Here is a 19,608-nt window from a genome sequence, read left to right as displayed (position 1 = left end):
TATAATTTAAAATTAAGAGTCGTTAGAACCTGACAAGGTTGAACGCATCTCTGAACCACCCCACCCTGTGCATATATTTTATAATTTAAAATTAAGAGTTGGTAAAACCTGACAAGGTTGAACGCAACTCTGAACCAATGATAATGACCAATTTTACTTCATTATCCAACATCAAATTGATGGAATTTGTCAACTCTTCCTTTACTTTTAGTCTTGTTTAACTCAATTTCTTGTTATTTGTAAGTGATTACATTATAAGTTGTAATTAGCCCATTTGATGGCTAATCCCCATTCAAAGAAGCTGTGAGAAGATACTCACCAAAGAACATTACCAAAATCCAAGAAAAGAGAGAAAAGGAGCTGAAAAGATGAAGAACCCAGGCTGCTGCAGAGAGTCACGTCGGGCGCTTACTGACCTAGGAGGCGCCGGGCGTGACGATGCTGACCGAGGTTGCGCCCGGCGGCCCGACAGACAGGCGCCTGGCGCAACCTCGGTCAGCATCGTCACGCCCGGCGCCTCCTAGGTCAGTAGGCGCCCGGCGTGACTCTCTGCAGCAGCCTGGGTTCTTCATCTTTTCAGCTCCTTTTCTCTCTTTTCTTGGATTTTGGTAATGTTCTTTGGTGAGTATCTTCTCCCAGCTTCTTTGAATGGGGATTAGCCATCAAATGGGCTAATTACAACTTATAATGTAATCACTTACAAATAACAAGAAATTGAGTTAAACAAGAATAAAAGTAAAGGAAGAGTTGACAAATTCCATCAATTTGATGTTGGATAATGAAGTAAAATTGGTCATTATCAACTCCCCCAAACTTAGAACCTTGCTTGTCCTCAAGCAAAAGGTAAACTATCCTAAAAAAAAAAGACAATCATTCATGTGCATTGGTTTTAAATTTGATATATCCTTTAAGCTCATGAAGTAAAAATCCTGTGTTTGCATCTAATGGAAAGAACATAGTGGATATATACAGCTTTCATCAATCAAGCACAACAGTGTTGTTCACCTATCAATAATTATGATCACAATGCAGAGGGTGTAAAAGAAATCAACAAACATGACAGAGTGTTTCACATAATGTATGGAATCAATTCTCACCTGGAAAGTGTTTCACTCTAAAGCAATGGTGTATAGGGGCGTAAAAAGCTCACTCTGCAATCATATTATCACACAATTTAACTTTGCCTTTCGTTTCAATCAATTCAAAACAATTTACAAGCAAGTTGATATCACAAGGACTTTGATTGGCTTGTATTGTGGTTGGGCTAAGAAAGAATCATGGTTTTTCTGGAAATCAAAGGTTCTTGAGCTGAGAGATTACATAATTCACTTCATGCATATAAGCTTCTCATTCGCTCCTCATGTATCATTACCAATTCCAAACTTACACCCAACTGTTTTTCATTCAGTACTTTTCTTTTTCTCTTTTTCTTACTTTCCCATCTTTGTCTTTTTCTCAGTACATCATAGTTTCCCCCCAAACTTGGACTATTTTCCTGTAATGCAGATGCATGTTCTACTCAGCTCAAGGTACAAGGTTCAGGGAAATTTCAATAAGCTTAAGGTACAAAGAGGAAAGATCTTTTTACATTTATGGTTGAATGGCTAAAGTGTATGTAAGGTGAGAAAAGAATGCCTTGATCAAGTTCAACAAGCAAGTAGATAGTTCAAATCATAGAAACTCAGGCAAAGTCAATTATGATCTAGCATGATAGCATTCGCATAAAAACAAATCTGGGGCACAAGTTCTCACCCTGTTAATCAAGATTCCATACTTTGCTAAACACAATGTCATGAATATTGGCTGCAATTGATTCCCTAAGCATTAGCATAACTCAGTGAAAACATCCACTATCAATGCTCAATTAACTCAACTATTTCCACACATTCAATCGCATAAAGAAAGCATAACAACCAGATTTTCATACATCATTAACTCATACTGTCAATCCAAATGCAAAGAAGATGTTTATGAAAAGGGTGCAAACATAAAAACTTCAAAAATTCCAAGATCCAAAACGTAAAATAAAGACTGAAAAAGAAAGGAAAAATAAGTAAAGTCGACTCTGCTGTGATGGTCATCAATCAGTCTGAGTCCTCCTCCTCATCTGCCTCATCATCGTCCTCCTCCTCGTCGTCATCATCATCCTCATCCATAGCAGTAGTGCCATCCTGAGGTCTACCCCCCCAGAAGGAAAGGACTGGTCCCCAGGCCAAGCAACGAAGGTGCTGTACTGGTCAGACGTCATGAAACCTGGATGGGATGCTGCATAAACATGCCTCATCATCTCTGCGTGGGCCTGGCCGATCCGATTCACCGCCTCCAGCTTTGATTCAATCAGTGCAAGTCTCATGTCCATCATATGGTAAGGATCGGACGGAGGTGCTGGTTGTGGTGGCTGAGGACGTCTGGGGATAGGGCGCTGTCTAGCATGTATCCTCGGTGATCTGGGTGGTGGACTGGCAACTCCATCATCTGCATCCAAACAAAATTGGGTATAATACCCCATATCAATCGGTTTCCTGGGATGCTCGAACGGTGGAATAGTAGTGTCCACTCCTTCTTGCTTGCAGAGATGTGTGATCAGAGATGGATGTCCAAGGGGAGCTTTTGTTGAATTCGCACAGTTGCGTATCTCATTAGCGATTAGTTGCCCCAGGTTTACAGAGCGTCCAGTAAGAATGGCATATAAGATGACAGCTCTGTTAACCGTGACATCAGAGACATGTGTGTACGGTGAAATGTTGGAATGCACAAGAGGCATCCATAGACGGCTGAGAGAACTGAGATGTACCCTCTTTATGTGAAGAGGTTGTTGCTGCCTATTTCTTTGAAATGTGCCTCCTGTAATGCATAAGGCCTGCTCAATCTCCTCATAGTCAAGCTCAGTCACCATCAGCTCGGCGTAGCCACATAGCTCGTCATCATCTTCCCACTCTGTGTTGAGGAACTCATTTATAGTGTCAGCATTGAATGGAATCCGCTGACCACGCACATAGCTCCAGAAGGGTTCTGTGTCCGGGGAGAAGGATTTGGCATTTGCATAAAATTCCTGAACAATGGCTATGTTGGCTGGTTCTGGGTATGTGGTTAAATGGCTCAATTGCCTCTCCATAATCTCATTGGAGAAGTCTGGCACATCTTGAGGTAGAAGGGTGACTTTCCTCTCCATCAAAAGTTTTCTGTTCTGGACATTGGAGAAGTGCTTCTTATGGTCCTTGGTTAAGAAGATATCAGAGTATATCTTCTCTTTCCTTCTGTTTTCCCTTAGACCAGCAGTGGTCTTAATCCTCTTGGACCCAGATGAAGAAGCCATATTTGCAAAATAAGGTAGGATCAAAGAAGTGACATGTTATTAGATTCATGAATGAACTTCTCAATAACTTTCATCTTTATGCACCCATTACATGCAATGATATCCACACTAATTATATATTCAAAATTGAGCAAAGAAGGGCCCTAATTAGTGCAAATTTGAAGCCAAACCAGAAAAACAGCAAGAAAACATGAATCTGCCAGGGTTAGTCACGCCGGGCGCCGCCTCAGTTAGTAGGCGCTGGGCGTGACAGCAGGTTATGCAGATTTTTGGCTAAAGCCTCTCAGCTGCTAGCTCAGTTTCCAGACATTGAAATAAGCTTAAGCACTTGAAACATGCAGCCTTGAATAAACCAATCATCACAAGTCAAGGTACAAGAACAAATTGTCATGAATCAATACATGTTTTCAAACTTTAAATAGCTCAAACTCAGATTTAATCACAGTTTAGTCAATATTTCAAAACAATTAACATGGAAACAAAACACACAAGCTGCAGGACACACCAAAACAAACATCAAAACTGGGCAGGGAAAGTCGCGCCGGGCGCCGCCTCAGTCAGTAGGCGCCGGGCGTGACATGCAGTCTTGGGGTAAACCCATATTCTGCATTCCAGCCACTGTGAGTGTATGTATGCGTGTGTTCAAGCAAGACAAAGAAGGCACAAATTTAATACAACACAGCAGCAATAACAAACAACACTCTAATTGAATTGAATTAAACAACCCCAGGTCAAAATCAAACCATGCAAATGATGAACAACCAAGGCTAAGCATTGTGAAGGAATTTACAATATAAAAGAATGAAAAGCCTACTTGATGTGCAGAGAATGTGATTAGCTTGGTGTGGGGATTTTTGCAGTAGGAGAGTGCTTGGGTGGAGAATGACCGAGAGTGAGGAAGAAGAGAATAGAGTGATCCAAACAGTGGTGGCAGCAGCAATGTGGTGTGTGGCTGAAAATTTATGAGAAGGAAGTTGATTGTGGTGATTTGGAGTGGAGAAGAGTGGAAAACATGAAGTGGAGGTGCATGAGAGTGTGTGTGAGAGGTTGTGAGGGTGTGAGTGAGAGGTTGGGTAGGTTTAGGTTTGGGTAATTTGATTGGGCCTCACCACTGTACAGTCTGGAAAAATAGCTGCAGAAGTCGCGCCCGGCGCCTAATGGATCATGCGGCGCCAGGCGTGGGATTGTGACCCAGCCAGATGCAGAATCAGAGAAAGGGTGGTCAGACTGGACGAGCTGGCGCTGGGCGCCCTCTAGTCTTGCGGCGCCGGGCGTGAGTTTCTGCAGAATTATGCAGAAACTGGTTTTCAAGCTACCTAACTCGGGTTTTTGTGAAATTGAACTTCAAAACACTTGAGATGCTCCAGAATCCCATATTATCATTAAACAAACTTGTTCAAAACCCAAGGAATTGAATTGAAGCACTCAAGTTGCAAATTGAAGTCATTCTTTCAAAGTTTTAAAATTCCACAAGTTAGGCAACATTTTTGGCTATTGGCTAAAGTAAGGCACTTTAAAATCATGTAAACACAGCCCAGAAAATAGCCAAAACAGTTTCACATCTCTAATTCACAACAATGCACTATATCCTTCAGGAATCTAACAATCAACTCAAAACAACACCTAGGTTGTTCTTCACACAAACATGGTTCAAAACAAAGACATCACACTACACATTAAAACATACAAACAAACAATCAAACAACACTCAAAAATTAAAATCACACAAGAGAAAAGGTTAGAAAGCTGGGTTGCCTCCCAGTAAGCGCTTGTTTAACGTCATTAGCTTGACACCATTAAGCTCAAGTTTGATTTTTGATGTTGGAGTGCTTCTTCTTGTCTTGACACCAACATCCTCTCAGCAATTTCCTAGTCACCAACTTGACTCTCCTAGAATATGGAGTCTCGATCTCAAGTACTCCATTTATCTTGATGTTCTTGATGACCCATAACCTATTCTTGCATTTCCCTGGTTTGCCAGGTTTAGGCTCATCGCTTGCTATCACAGAATTTTGGTGGACTAGTTCTTCTTCTTTTTCTTCTTCCTCTCCCTTTACTCTTGGGGATAAACAACTAAGGCTCCTTTTTACCAACTTGCCAGCTTGCTCTATTAGACTAGTAATTGATAGAAGTTCATCTGTAGCTTCAAGACTAGTCTCTTTTTCATGATTTTGCTGCTCAACCCCAAAGACGTTGAAAGTCACCTCCTCATCTTGGTCTTTCAATTTCACTGTTCCTTCTTCCACATGAATGACAACCTTAGTTGTCTTCATGAAAGGTCTTCCAAGTATGAGTGGTATATCTGCATCTTCTTCCATGTCCATAACTACAAAATCTACCGGGAATTGGAGTTTATCTATTTTAACCACTACATCTTCCACGACACCATACGGATACTTGATGGATCTATCCGCCAGCTGCAGCATCATTCTTGTAGGCTTGACTTCAAGACCACCAATCTTCTTAAGCATAGATAGGGGTATCATATTGATACTAGCCCCCAAGTCAACGAGAGCTCTACCTATCTCCTTGTTTCCAATAGTGCATGGAATGGTGAAACTCCCTGGATCTTTAAATTTTGGAGGAAGAGTCTTCTGCATGATGGCACTACAATTTCCCTGTACTTCAATTGTTTCCTCATCTAAATATTTCTTCTTGCTGAGGATTTGCTTCATGTATTTCGCATAAGCAGGAATTTGTTGCAGTGCTTCGGTCAATGGCATGGTGATCTCAAGTTGATCGAATATTTGCTTGAACCGAGCCAACTGTTTCTCCTTCCCTTTAGTAGATGGGATTTTTGGGTAAGGGAGGTGTTTCACTATTTCTTTCTCTTTTTGATTTTTCTCTTTTTCTTTCTTTTTATTCTCTTCTTCTCTTCCAACCATGTCTTCTTCTTCTTCATTTTCTTTCTGATCTTCTTTTTCTGGCTTTTCTTCTTTTTCTTCTTTTCTTCCAACCTCTTTCCCACTTCTTGTGAATATTACATTACACTCCTCCTTCGGGTTGGCTTGAGTATTTGCAGTAAAATGTCCACCCTGTTGGTTTGCTAATTGCTTAGCCAAGATGAGGAGGTGACTTTCAACATCTTTGGGGTTGAGCAGCAAAATCATGAAAAAGAGACTAGTCTTGAAGCTACAGATGAACTTCTATCAATTACTAGTCTAATAGAGCAAGTTGCCAAGTTGGTAAAAAGGAGCCTTAGTTGTTTATCCCCAAGAGTAAAGGGAGAGGAAGAAGAAAAAGAAGAAGAACTAGTCCACCAAAATTCTGTGATAGCAAGCGATGAGCCTAAACCTGGCAAACCAGGGAAATGCAAGAATAGGTTATGGGTCATCAAGAACATCAAGATAAATGGAGTACTTGAGATCGAGACTCCATATTCTAGGAGAGTCAAGTTGGTGACTAGGAAATTGCTGAGAGGATGTTGGTGTCAAGACAAGAAGAAGCACTCCAACATCAAAAATCAAACTTGAGCTTAATGGTGTCAAGCTAATGACGTTAAACAAGCGCTTACTGGGAGGCAACCCAGCTTTCTAACCTTTTCTCTTGTGTGATTTTAATTTTTGAGTGTTGTTTGATTGTTTGTTTGTATGTTTTAATGTGTAGTGTGATGTCTTTGTTTTGAACCATGTTTGTGTGAAGAACAACCTAGGTGTTGTTTTGAGTTGATTGTTAGATTCCTGAAGGATATAGTGCATTGTTGTGAATTAGAGATGTGAAACTGTTTTGGCTATTTTCTGGGCTGTGTTTACATGATTTCAAAGTGCCTTACTTTAGCCAATAGCCAAAAATGTTGCCTAACTTGTGGAATTTTAAAACTTTGAAAGAATGACTTCAATTTGCAACTTGAGTGCTTCAATTCAATTCCTTGGGTTTTGAACAAGTTTGTTTAATGATAATATGGGATTCTGGAGCATCTCAAGTGTTTTGAAGTTCAATTTCACAAAAACCCGAGTTAGGTAGCTTGAAAACCAGTTTCTGCATAATTCTGCAGAAACTCACGCCCGGCGCCGCAAGACTAGAGGGCGCCCAGCGCCAGCTCGTCCAGTCTGACCACCCTTTCTCTGATTCTGCATATGGCTGGGTCACAATCTCACGCCTGGCGCCACATGATCCATTAGGCGCCGGGCGCGACTTCTGCAGCTATTTTTCCAGACTGTACAGTGGTGAGGCCCAATCAAATTACCCAAACCTAAACCTACCCAACCTCTCACTCACACCCTCACAACCTCTCACACACACTCTCATGCACCTCCACTTCACGTTTTCCACTCTTCTCCACTCCAAATCACCACAATCAACTTCCTTCTCATAAATTTTCAGCCACACACCACATTGCTGCTGCCACCACTGTTTGGATCACTCTATTCTCTTCTTCCTCACTCTCGGTCATTCTCCACCCAAGCACTCTCCTACTGCAAAAATCCCCACACCAAGCTAATCACATTCTCTGCACATCAAGTAGGCTTTTCATTCTTTTCTATTGTAAATTCCTTCACAATGCTTAGCCTTGGTTGTTCATCATTTGCATGGTTTGATTTTGACCTGGGGTTGTTTAATTCAATTCAATTAGAGTGTTGTTTGTTATTGCTGCTGTGTTGTATTAAATTTGTGCCTTCTTTGTCTTGCTTGAACACACGCACACACACACTCACAGTGGCTGGAATGCAGAATATGGGTTTACCCCAAGACTGCATGTCACGCCCGGCGCCTACTGACTGAGGCGGCGCCCGGCGCGACTTTCCCTGCCCAGTTTTGATGTTTGTTTTGGTGTGTCCTGCAGCTTGTGTGTTTTGTTTCCATGTTAATTGTTTTGAAATATTGACTAAACTGTGATTAAATCTGAGTTTGAGCTATTTAAAGTTTGAAAACATGTATTGATTCATGACAATTTGTTCTTGTACCTTGACTTGTGATGATTGGTTTATTCAAGGCTGCATGTTTCAAGTGCTTAAGCTTATTTCAATGTCTGGAAACTGAGCTAGCAGCTGAGAGGCTTTAGCCAAAAATCTGCATAACCTGCTGTCACGCCCAGCGCCTACTAACTGAGGCGGCGCCCGGCGTGACTAACCCTGGCAGATTCATGTTTTCTTGCTGTTTTTCTGGTTTGGCTTCAAATTTGCACTAATTAGGGCCCTTCTTTGCTCAATTTTGAATGTATAATTAGTGTGGATATCATTGCATGTAATGGGTGCATAAAGATGAAAGTTATTGAGAAGTTCATTCATGAATCTAATAACATGTCACTTCTTTGATCCTACCTTATTTTGCAAATATGGCTTCTTCATCTGGGTCCAAGAGGATTAAGACCACTGCTGGTCTAAGGGAAAACAGAAGGAAAGAGAAGATATACTCTGATATCTTCTTAACCAAGGACCATAAGAAGCACTTCTCCAATGTCCAGAACAGAAAACTTTTGATGGAGAGGAAAGTCACCCTTCTACCTCAAGATGTGCCAGACTTCTCCAATGAGATTATGGAGAGGCAATTGAGTCATTTAACCACATACCCAGAACCAGCCAACATAGCCATTGTTCAGGAATTTTATGCAAATGCCAAATCCTTCTCCCCGGACACAGAACCCTTCTGGAGCTATGTGCGTGGTCAGCGGATTCCATTCAATGCTGACACTATAAATGAGTTCCTCAACACAGAGTGGGAAGATGATGACGAGCTATGTGGCTACGCCGAGCTGATGGTGACTGAGCTTGACTATGAGGAGATTGAGCAGGCCTTATGCATTACAGGAGGCACATTTCAAAGAAATAGGCAGCAACAACCTCTTCACATAAAGAGGGTACATCTCAGTTCTCTCAGCCGTCTATGGATGCCTCTTGTGCATTCCAACATTTCACCGTACACACATGTCTCTGATGTCACGGTTAACAGAGCTGTCATCTTATATGCCATTCTTACTGGACGCTCTGTAAACCTGGGGCAACTAATCGCTAATGAGATACGCAACTGTGCGAATTCAACAAAAGCTCCCCTTGGACATCCATCTCTGATCACACATCTCTGCAAGCAAGAAGGAGTGGACACTACTATTCCACCGTTCGAGCATCCCAGGAAACCGATTGATATGGGGTATTATACCCAATTTTGTTTGGATGCAGATGATGGAGTTGCCAGTCCACCACCCAGATCACCGAGGATACATGCTAGACAGCGCCCTATCCCCAGACGTCCTCAGCCACCACAACCAGCACCTCCGTCCGATCCTTACCATATGATGGACATGAGACTTGCACTGATTGAATCAAAGCTGGAGGCGGTGAATCGGATCGGCCAGGCCCACGCAGAGATGATGAGGCATGTTTATGCAGCATCCCATCCAGGTTTCATGACGTCTGACCAGTACAGCACCTTCGTTGCTTGGCCTGGGGACCAGTCCTTTCCTTCTGGGGGGGTAGACCTCAGGATGGCACTACTGCTATGGATGAGGATGATGATGACGACGAGGAGGAGGACGATGATGAGGCAGATGAGGAGGAGGACTCAGACTGATTGATGACCATCACAGCAGAGTCGACTTTACTTATTTTTCCTTTCTTTTTCAGTCTTTATTTTACGTTTTGGATCTTGGAATTTTTGAAGTTTTTATGTTTGCACCCTTTTCATAAACATCTTCTTTGCATTTGGATTGACAGTATGAGTTAATGATGTATGAAAATCTGGTTGTTATGCTTTCTTTATGCGATTGAATGTGTGGAAATAGTTGAGTTAATTGAGCATTGATAGTGGATGTTTTCACTGAGTTATGCTAATGCTTAGGGAATCAATTGCAGCCAATATTCATGACATTGTGTTTAGCAAAGTATGGAATCTTGATTAACAGGGTGAGAACTTGTGCCCCAGATTTGTTTTTATGCGAATGCTATCATGCTAGATCATAATTGACTTTGCCTGAGTTTCTATGATTTGAACTATCTACTTGCTTGTTGAACTTGATCAAGGCATTCTTTTCTCACCTTACATACACTTTAGCCATTCAACCATAAATGTAAAAAGATCTTTCCTCTTTGTACCTTAAGCTTATTGAAATTTCCCTGAACCTTGTACCTTGAGCTGAGTAGAACATGCATCTGCATTACAGGAAAATAGTCCAAGTTTGGGGGGAAACTATGATGTACTGAGAAAAAGACAAAGATGGGAAAGTAAGAAAAAGAGAAAAAGAAAAGTACTGAATGAAAAACAGTTGGGTGTAAGTTTGGAATTGGTAATGATACATGAGGAGCGAAGGAGAAGCTTATATGCATGAAGTGAATTATGTAATCTCTCAGCTCAAGAACCTTTGATTTCCAGAAAAACCATGATTCTTTCTTAGCCCAACCACAATACAAGCCAATCAAAGTCCTTGTGATATCAACTTGCTTGTAAATTGTTTTGAATTGATTGAAACGAAAGGCAAAGTTAAATTGTGTGATAATATGATTGCAGAGTGAGCTTTTTACACCCCTATACACCATTGCTTTAGAGTGAAACACTTTCCAGGTGAGAATTGATTCCATACATTATGTGAAACACTCTGTCATGTTTGTTGATTTCTTTTACACCCTCTGCATTGTGATCATAATTATTGATAGGTGAACAACACTGTTGTGCTTGATTGATGAAAGCTGTATATATCCACTATGTTCTTTCCATTAGATGCAAACACATGATTTTTACTTCATGAGCTTAAAGGATATATCAAATTTAAAACCAATGCACATGAATGATTGTCTTTTTTTTTTAGGATAGTTTACCTTTTGCTTGAGGACAAGCAAGGTTCTAAGTTTGGGGGAGTTGATAATGACCAATTTTACTTCATTATCCAACATCAAATTGATGGAATTTGTCAACTCTTCCTTTACTTTTAGTCTTGTTTAACTCAATTTCTTGTTATTTGTAAGTGATTACATTATAAGTTGTAATTAGCCCATTTGATGGCTAATCCCCATTCAAAGAAGCTGGGAGAAGATACTCACCAAAGAACATTACCAAAATCCAAGAAAAGAGAGAAAAGGAGCTGAAAAGATGAAGAACCCAGGCTGCTGCAGAGAGTCACGCCGGGCGCCTACTGACCTAGGAGGCGCCGGGCGTGACGATGCTGACCGAGGTTGCGCCAGGCGCCTGTCTGTCGGGCCGCCGGGCGCAACTTTTGCTGATGTGGCAGAAATGGCTTATTTAGTTCTGGAACGCGAAGGGGCTGGGATCTTTGGCATCCCAGACACAAATTCTCTCAATTGGAGCGTCCAGAGGCAAGCTAGGAGCTGTGGGAACAGCCCTTCTTCATCCTTGGGTCCTCCTCCTTCTTCCATTTCCACCATTGTTGTAAGCTCAAGCTCTCCATTCATGGAGAGCTAGTTTCATTCTTGTTGGGGATTGATGTAACCACGGATCTCTTATGTAATTACAGTTGTTTTGAATGATTATATGCCTCTTTCATTGATTGGTAGTGTTTAATTCCTCTACTTAAAGCTTGTATGAGTAATTCAACCATATCATGATTTTAGGGTTTGCTTGATATTGGGAAATATTGGGTGAATCTAGAACTGGATTAAACACCTAAAGGAAATTGTATCTAGGGATAGAACTAGGACCTTTGGTTGTCTTGAATCTCAATTCTTAAAGCGGATGAACTTGTTAGGTTTTCCAAGGGATTGGAGTTTAAGAAGTAAGTCTAGGCTCTCTCTACCAAGGGATTGAGTTTGAGTAAATTAGAAGATTGACATTGACTAATTAATGAAGAGGAAGTGATTTTCTATACATAAGAGTGAAGTAGGTGAAATCATCCCCCAACAATATCATTCCATAGCATTTCTAATCTTTCATTCTTTAGTCTAAATTAGTTAGATATTATACGATTGTCTAGGACACGAGTCTCTTGGGAAACGATATCCGGTCTTACCGGTTTTATTACTTGAACGATTTGGTACACTTGCCAAAGTCTCAACAACCATCCTGTGCATAATATTTTATAATTTAAAATTAAGAGTCGGTAGAACTTGAGAAGGTTAAATGCAACTCTGAACCATCCTGAGCATAATATTTTATAATTTAAAATTAATGAACGCAACTCTGAAGCATCATGTGGATAATATTTTATAATTTTTATAATTTAAAATTAAGAGTGGTTAGAACCTGCCAAGGTTGAACGCAACTCTGAATCATCCTGTGCCTAATATTTTATAATTTAAAATTAAGAGTTGGTAGCTCTAAACCATCTGTGCATAATACTTTTATTCACAAAAATATGAGTTAAACAAATATATTATAATTTGAAAATTATAATGAAAACTTCAACCTGTCAAGGTTGGATGTAGGGCTGAATGTTCCTGAAAGTTCTCAAAACAAAAGACATGTCTTTAGGAATTATTACGAATTTTTTACTCTTTTTGCAAAACCTGTCCACGGTGGATGCCAAAATGTTTCGCTAGAATTGTCCTCTTCGAGAATTGTACTCCGACGCTCAAGTCAGATATGTTTCATAAAGAGGTCTATATTTTATTAGGATAGAAAATGATCATTGTACCTGAACATCAGCTGTTTACTTATAAGGCTTGTGATAGCCACGTCCATTGATTAACCATTAGTGCAACATATTTTAGGTAATCAAACCCAATAATTAATCATTAATGTCGTATATTTGTAGAGCGTAAGACAATCTGACCTATTAGTACCTGCATAATGACAATAAATTCCGATTGGTATACTTCATATTGTACATAAGCCCCCCAAGTCCGAGCAAGCTCTTACTAAAAGAGGTGTGTAGGGATTATTATGAGCTTTAAAAGAGGTCGTTCACGTTGTATTTAAGGAGTCTATCTTCGATGCTTTAAGTCTTCATTGCTCTATGTACCGAGCGGCGAACTCTCTTTGGATCTGTTCCTTAGACTGAACAGAAAATGCTAAGAGTTCTCTTTGAAACTTTTTTCTCTGCAAGAGATTTTCACTCCAAAAAAATATGCTTTTAAATAAAGTAAACATTTCAATATTTATTTTTATAATGAAAAAGCATTGGAACCTGACAAAGCTGAACCCGTTGAGTAGTTGACTGATAAGAGTTCTTTTTCGAATTTCCTGCGTTGAGCGGGGATTTCTGAAGCCATTTTTCTGACTTCCCCCGAGCGGCTTGAGGCAGGAGTCATTTTTCTGACTTCCTACGTTGAGCGGGGATTTCTGAAGCCATTTTTCTGACTTCCCCCCGAGCGGCTTGAGGCAAGAGTCATTTTTCTGACTTCCTGCGTTGAGCGAGGATTTCTGAAGCCATTTTTCTGACTTCCCCCGAGCGGTCCTGAGGCAGGAGTCCTTTTTCTGACTTCCTGCGTTGAACGGGGTTTTCTGAAGACATTTTTCTGACTTTCCCCCGAGTGGCTTGAGGCAGGAGTCATTTTTCTGACTTCCTGTGTTGAGCGGGGATTTTTGAAGCCATTTTTCTAACTTCCCCTGAGCGGCTTGAGGCAAAAGTCATTTTTCTGACTTCCCCCCGAGCGGTCCTGAGGCAGAAGTCACTTTTCTGACTTCTTGCGTTGAGCGGGGATTTTTGAAGCCATTTTTCTGACTTTCCCCCGAGCGGCTTGAGGCAGGAGTCATTTTTCTGACTTCTTGCGTTGAGCGGGGATTTTTGAAGCCATTTTTCTGACTTCCCCTCGAGCGGCTTGAGGTAGGAGTCATTTTTCTGACTTCCTGCGTTGAGCGGGGATTTCTGAAGCCATTTTTCTAACTTTCCCCAAGCGGTTTGAGGTAGGAGTCATTTTTCTGACTTCCTACGTTGAGCGGGGATTTATGAAGCCATTTTTCTTACTTCCCCCTAAGCGGTCCTGAGGCAGGAGTCATTTTTCTGATTTCCTGCGTTGAGCAGAGATTTCTGAAGTCATTTTTCTAACTTTTCCCGAGCGGCCATTTTAACCTGACCAAGTTGAGGTCTGAACCTTCGTGCACATAATATTTTATAATTTAAAATTAAGAGTCGTTAGAACCTGACAAGGTAGGTTGAACGCAGTTCTGAACCATCCTGTGCATAATATTTTATAATTTAAAATTAAGAGTCGGTAGAACTTAACAAGGTTGAACGCAGCTTTGAACCATCATGTGCATAATATTTTATAATTTAAAATTAAGAGTTGATAGAACCTGACAAGGTTGAACGCAGCTCTGAACCATCCTGTGCATAATATTTTATATAATTTAAAATTAAGAGTTGGTAGAACCTAACAAAGTTGAACGCAACTCTGAACCATCTGTGCATAATATTTTATAATTTAAAATTAAGAGTTGGTAGAACCTGACAAGGTTGAAGGCAGCTCTAAACCATCATGTGCATAATATTTTATAATTTAAAATTAAGAGTTGTTAGAACCTGACAAGGTTGAACACAACTCTGAACCATCCCGTGCATAATATTTTATAATTTAAAATTAAGAGGACAAGGTTGAACGCAGCTGTGAATCATCCTGTGCATAATATTTTATAATTTAAAATTAAGAGTCGGTAGAACCTGACAAGATTAAACGTTGTTTTGAACCATCCTGAGCATAATATTCTATAATTTAAAAAATTAATGAACGCAACTCTGACTCATCATGTGCATAATATTTTATAATTTTTATAATTTAAAATTAAGAGTGGTTAGAACCTGACAAGGTTGAACGCAATTCTAAATAATCCTGTGCATAATATTTATAATTTAAAATTAAGAGTTGGTAGCTCTAAACCATCGTGTGCATAATATTTTATAATTTAAAATTAAGAGTTGGTAAAACCTGACAAAGTCTGTGCATAATATTTTTACTCACAAAAATATGAGTTAAACAAATATATTATAATTTGGAAATTATAATGAAAACTAGAACCTGTCAAGGTTGGATGTAGGGCTGAACGTTCCTGAAAGTTCTCAAAACAAAAGACATGCCTTTAGGAATTATTACGGAATTTTTTACTCTTGTTGGAAAACCTGGTGTTGATCCGAAGTAGCGATGTCGAGACCGAGCGCGCGTCTGGTTCTTTGTGGCAGCATGGGGATGACGCTCGGGCCACGGTGAGCGCCAAAATGTTTCGGTTGAATTGGTCCGAGGGTCGGTCGTCCTTCCTTACTATGCTCTCTTTTGATCTTCAATCTCTTCGAGAACATGATCCACTTCAATGGGTTGTTGACATGCAGAAGACACTCTGACGCTCAAGTCAGATATGTTTTATAAAGAGGTCTATATTTTATTAGGATAGAAAATGATTATTGTACTTAAACATGAGTTGTCTATTTATAAGGCTTGTGACAGTCACGTCCATTAATTAACCATTAGTGCAATATATTTTAGGTAATCAAACCCAATAATTAATCATTAATGTCGTATATTTGTAGAGCGTAAGACAATCTGACCTATTAGTACTTGCTTAATGACAATAAATTTTGATCGGTATACTTCATATAATACAGTTAGACTTAGATACAATGTAGTTTAAATGTCGGAAAAACAGGATACATGCATGTTTCAAATTAAATTTGTAAATTTGTTGATATTGAAATGGTTTATTTGGTGTTGTTTATTGCATGAAAAAGTTGCCAAAGGAGTAGTGTTACTAAGAATTTGTTATATTCTTTGTTAACCATTCATGAACAATGGACTAAGAATTATCTAGTTAATATATTCTGTATATGTGTATATCGTAGTTTAAATATACGGGATGAATCATATAAAATGATGGAGAAATTATGAGAATGTCAGGTAGTAAAGAAATGAGATGACTTAAATGGAGAAAAACATTGGAGTTATTTGTGGTGTGTGCGAATAAATTGTGGAGTGTAGGAAGTAAATGCCTAGCGTGAGCCACTTTAAAGAATAGATCTAGACAACTTCTTTTTGCACCTCCATAAATTTCCCTTTGCGTTCCATATAAAAGGGATTCATTTTTATCTTTTCTAAATTGTGTAATTCGAAAATTAATTTTTATTTTCAGATTACACGTCTCAAAAGCTAACAATGACTTTTTTTGTGTATTTCTAAAAATTGAAAAAAGTTAAGAAAAAAAGAAGGATTTCTAGAAGACAATAAATAGAAAGAAAAAAAAAAGAGTTTCTTTTATAAATTAAAATCAATCAATGTACAAGTTAAATTAAAATCAATTCATGTACAAGTTAATTTTTTTATATATAGAAACTGAGAGTTTTTAAAATTTAGCTTATTAAATTTGAACTTATGAAAACTATTTTGTTTTTCTCTTAAAGTGGAAGTTCGTTTGAACAAGCACACGAAAGATTACATTTTGTTTTTGTCGTATTAGGTGCCGACAATTCTCTCAATTTCTCTTTCTTTTTCTTTAATTGTGTGACACTTGTTTGTTTGGTAAGAGTCTGCACTCTTCTTCCACTGTGCTCTTTTTTTATTTTTTATTTTTTTCATAATAAAGCATTAAATTAAGCGTTTATGAAAATAATTATAACAAGTAATTCATTTGATTATAGTTATGATTCTATATTTGTTCTTATTCTAGATTCATGTTTGTCAAAGAAAAGGACAACACACCCGTTACCTCTTATTGAATCCTCTCAATTTCCCACCAAAATTGTCTCTCCTAAAGACATTCTTAATAGTAATTAATAGCAATTTTTTTTTGTTATCTATGAACCCTAAAATCGAAACTTATTTTTTACGATTACCACTGTCGTAGCCAATTGGCTCTCTTATTCTAGTCTACTCATTGTGGAAGAGACACCACTCCACTTCATCTTCTTTTTCGCACAAAAATTATATATATATATATATATATATATATATATATATATATATATATATATATATATATATATATATATATATATATGACAAAGCTTAGTTGGTGGGGGCTACTATATATAAAACGTTTAAACACACACTTATAAGTATAATGGGATCATGTCACAATCATAAGCACTTCAAATATCCTCTTTACATATGTGCAAAATTAACACATTCAACTTCGCCACAAAATTCTTATTAGTGTAATCATGTTAATGGAATCACTTTTTTTTCCCTTAATTTAATTCTTATAGTTTTGGATAGTAATATTTAAAAACTTGTACTTTTTTTTATTGAATTTATGGTATAATTTATGCAAACGCGTTTAAAATATACTGATTTTAATATATTAATTTTTTTTATTATATATTTTAAGACATGAAACTAAATATATTTTGAAAAACTAAAGATAAATATAAATCTAGACTGATAAAAGTTATTTAAAGTAGTGATTTTGTATGAATTAATGATGTAATCATTCTGAAATTTCTCGACCAAAACCGAAAGCACTCAAACGAAATGGTGACCACCACATTTGCAAGTCAACATTCCACCATTCACAGTCCAAGTTCTAATATAATATCTTTCATCAAGCATGCTATAGATTTCAGTAATCATTAATTTTTGTACCAAATACTTATCGTAACATTCTTTCTCTATTTCAATTTATATCTTTGTTAACACAAAACTATACTAAAATACTATATAAATACATTTTCTTGTGTCGACATACTACTACTCTCCTAGTCACCTTCCATTATGTTTTAAAGATAATCGACAATACCATAGTTTTGTCCCTCTCCATCTTGTAATGATTCTCCATTAGTGATACTTGTGGTTCTACTTCATCCACATTAATTAACACAAACTTGTTTAAATGAATGTTGAGGACTCTAAGGTGACTCCTATAATAATCCAAATATTAAAAACTCTTGCTTTATTTACCTCAATTTTCGTTATCTATTATTCCACTAAACCACAATCATAGCACTTCTAATTAGTTTTTGGAAATTGCATTCTTCTTTGCAACTTATTCACACAAGCAATATATATAATTGGGATTCTAGAAACAAATTTTTTATTTATGGCTATCTCTACATTCATATGAAGATGAAGATGACCTCATGGGTAACCTTCCAATTTATTCTTCGTAAAATTTATAATTAGTAATAATTAAAATAAAAGTTTGTTCTTGTTTTATTAAAAATATCTATAATAACAAAAACATTATTTTACAACCATAATCTTTATTGAAAAGAAAAAAATATTAGACTAAAAGTTTGTCTCAAACATTTTTTAATGTTGACTTCTCTCTAGTGTTATGCAATTTTTTAGATATTTATATGATTATTTGATCATCACAGGTGCAAACCATGAGTATAAATGTAAAGGTAAGTTAACAAAACAACATAAAACCTTAATTTTGAAAATAAATTCTAAAAGTGAAATTTAGATAATGAAAAACACCTTATATATGAATGATTTTTAAAACACAACAAATTTAGAGTTCTCAGTCCATAGACATAAGTTATCTGTCATTGACACTTAAGGACCAAGTAAAAATAAAGTTATCTTACATCAACCCTCTAACTTTGACACTCCAAAGACCATCTACAAATAAGCACACTCAAACATAATTCATAGAGTTCTCTCCCTCACACATCACTCATCTGACTTTGACACTCCGGAGATCATCTATAAACAATTACACCCAAACATAGTTCATAAATTTATCTATCCAACTTCGCCACTTTAAGATTTTTCACAAACAATCACAATTTAATACTAGTAATCATATCTACACACAAAATAAAGAAAACAACAAACAAAGTCAACAAACAACAAAGTTAGCATCCCTTACAACCCAAGACACTCTCACAATATCTAATAATATTTTTTTTCTAACTAAATATATAATAAATAATGGAATTTTCAAAATTCCAAATCCTCAATCCTCTTCGGGTATTGGCCATCCTGTTCCTCACCACATTTCCAACAAATTTCCCTTTTGGAGTGTCTCCATTTAAGGTCCGTAACAAAAATTATGACTATTTAAAGTTTTTGTTGAGAAAAAAATGCACAATCAACGAAGAACTTTACCTTTTTTATCTCTAAGAATCACCATACCAATAAAGAAATAAAATTAACACATGAATCTAACCTGAAAAGTCCAAATTTGAAGAAAAATCATAATAGTTGTCACATGTGATTATTGTCTTAGTAGATTTTTTAGGTTAAAATACTGTTTGCCAATTTAAATTTTTTAAACTAATTTTAGTCGAAATATACTTTAAAAAGATAGAAGTTTTTGAATATAGTATTAACAAACTTTAATATAATTTTTTTTAATATTCTATACCAGTGGCTGAAATTTATATATAAGTTGTACTAATAATAATTTTTGACTTATTGACTGTGTGAACTTTTTAACTTAAAAAATACATAGAAATTAAAAATTAAAATAAGAAGAAAACTAGACATATAAGTTAATGATTTAATTATTTTTATTCTTTGACTGTCTTAACTTTTTGCATT

This window comes from Vigna angularis, chromosome 2, assembly GCF_016808095.1.
Source record: "Vigna angularis cultivar LongXiaoDou No.4 chromosome 2, ASM1680809v1, whole genome shotgun sequence".
Lineage (NCBI taxonomy): Eukaryota > Viridiplantae > Streptophyta > Magnoliopsida > Fabales > Fabaceae > Vigna > Vigna angularis.
This window is presented reverse-complemented; position numbering follows the sequence as displayed.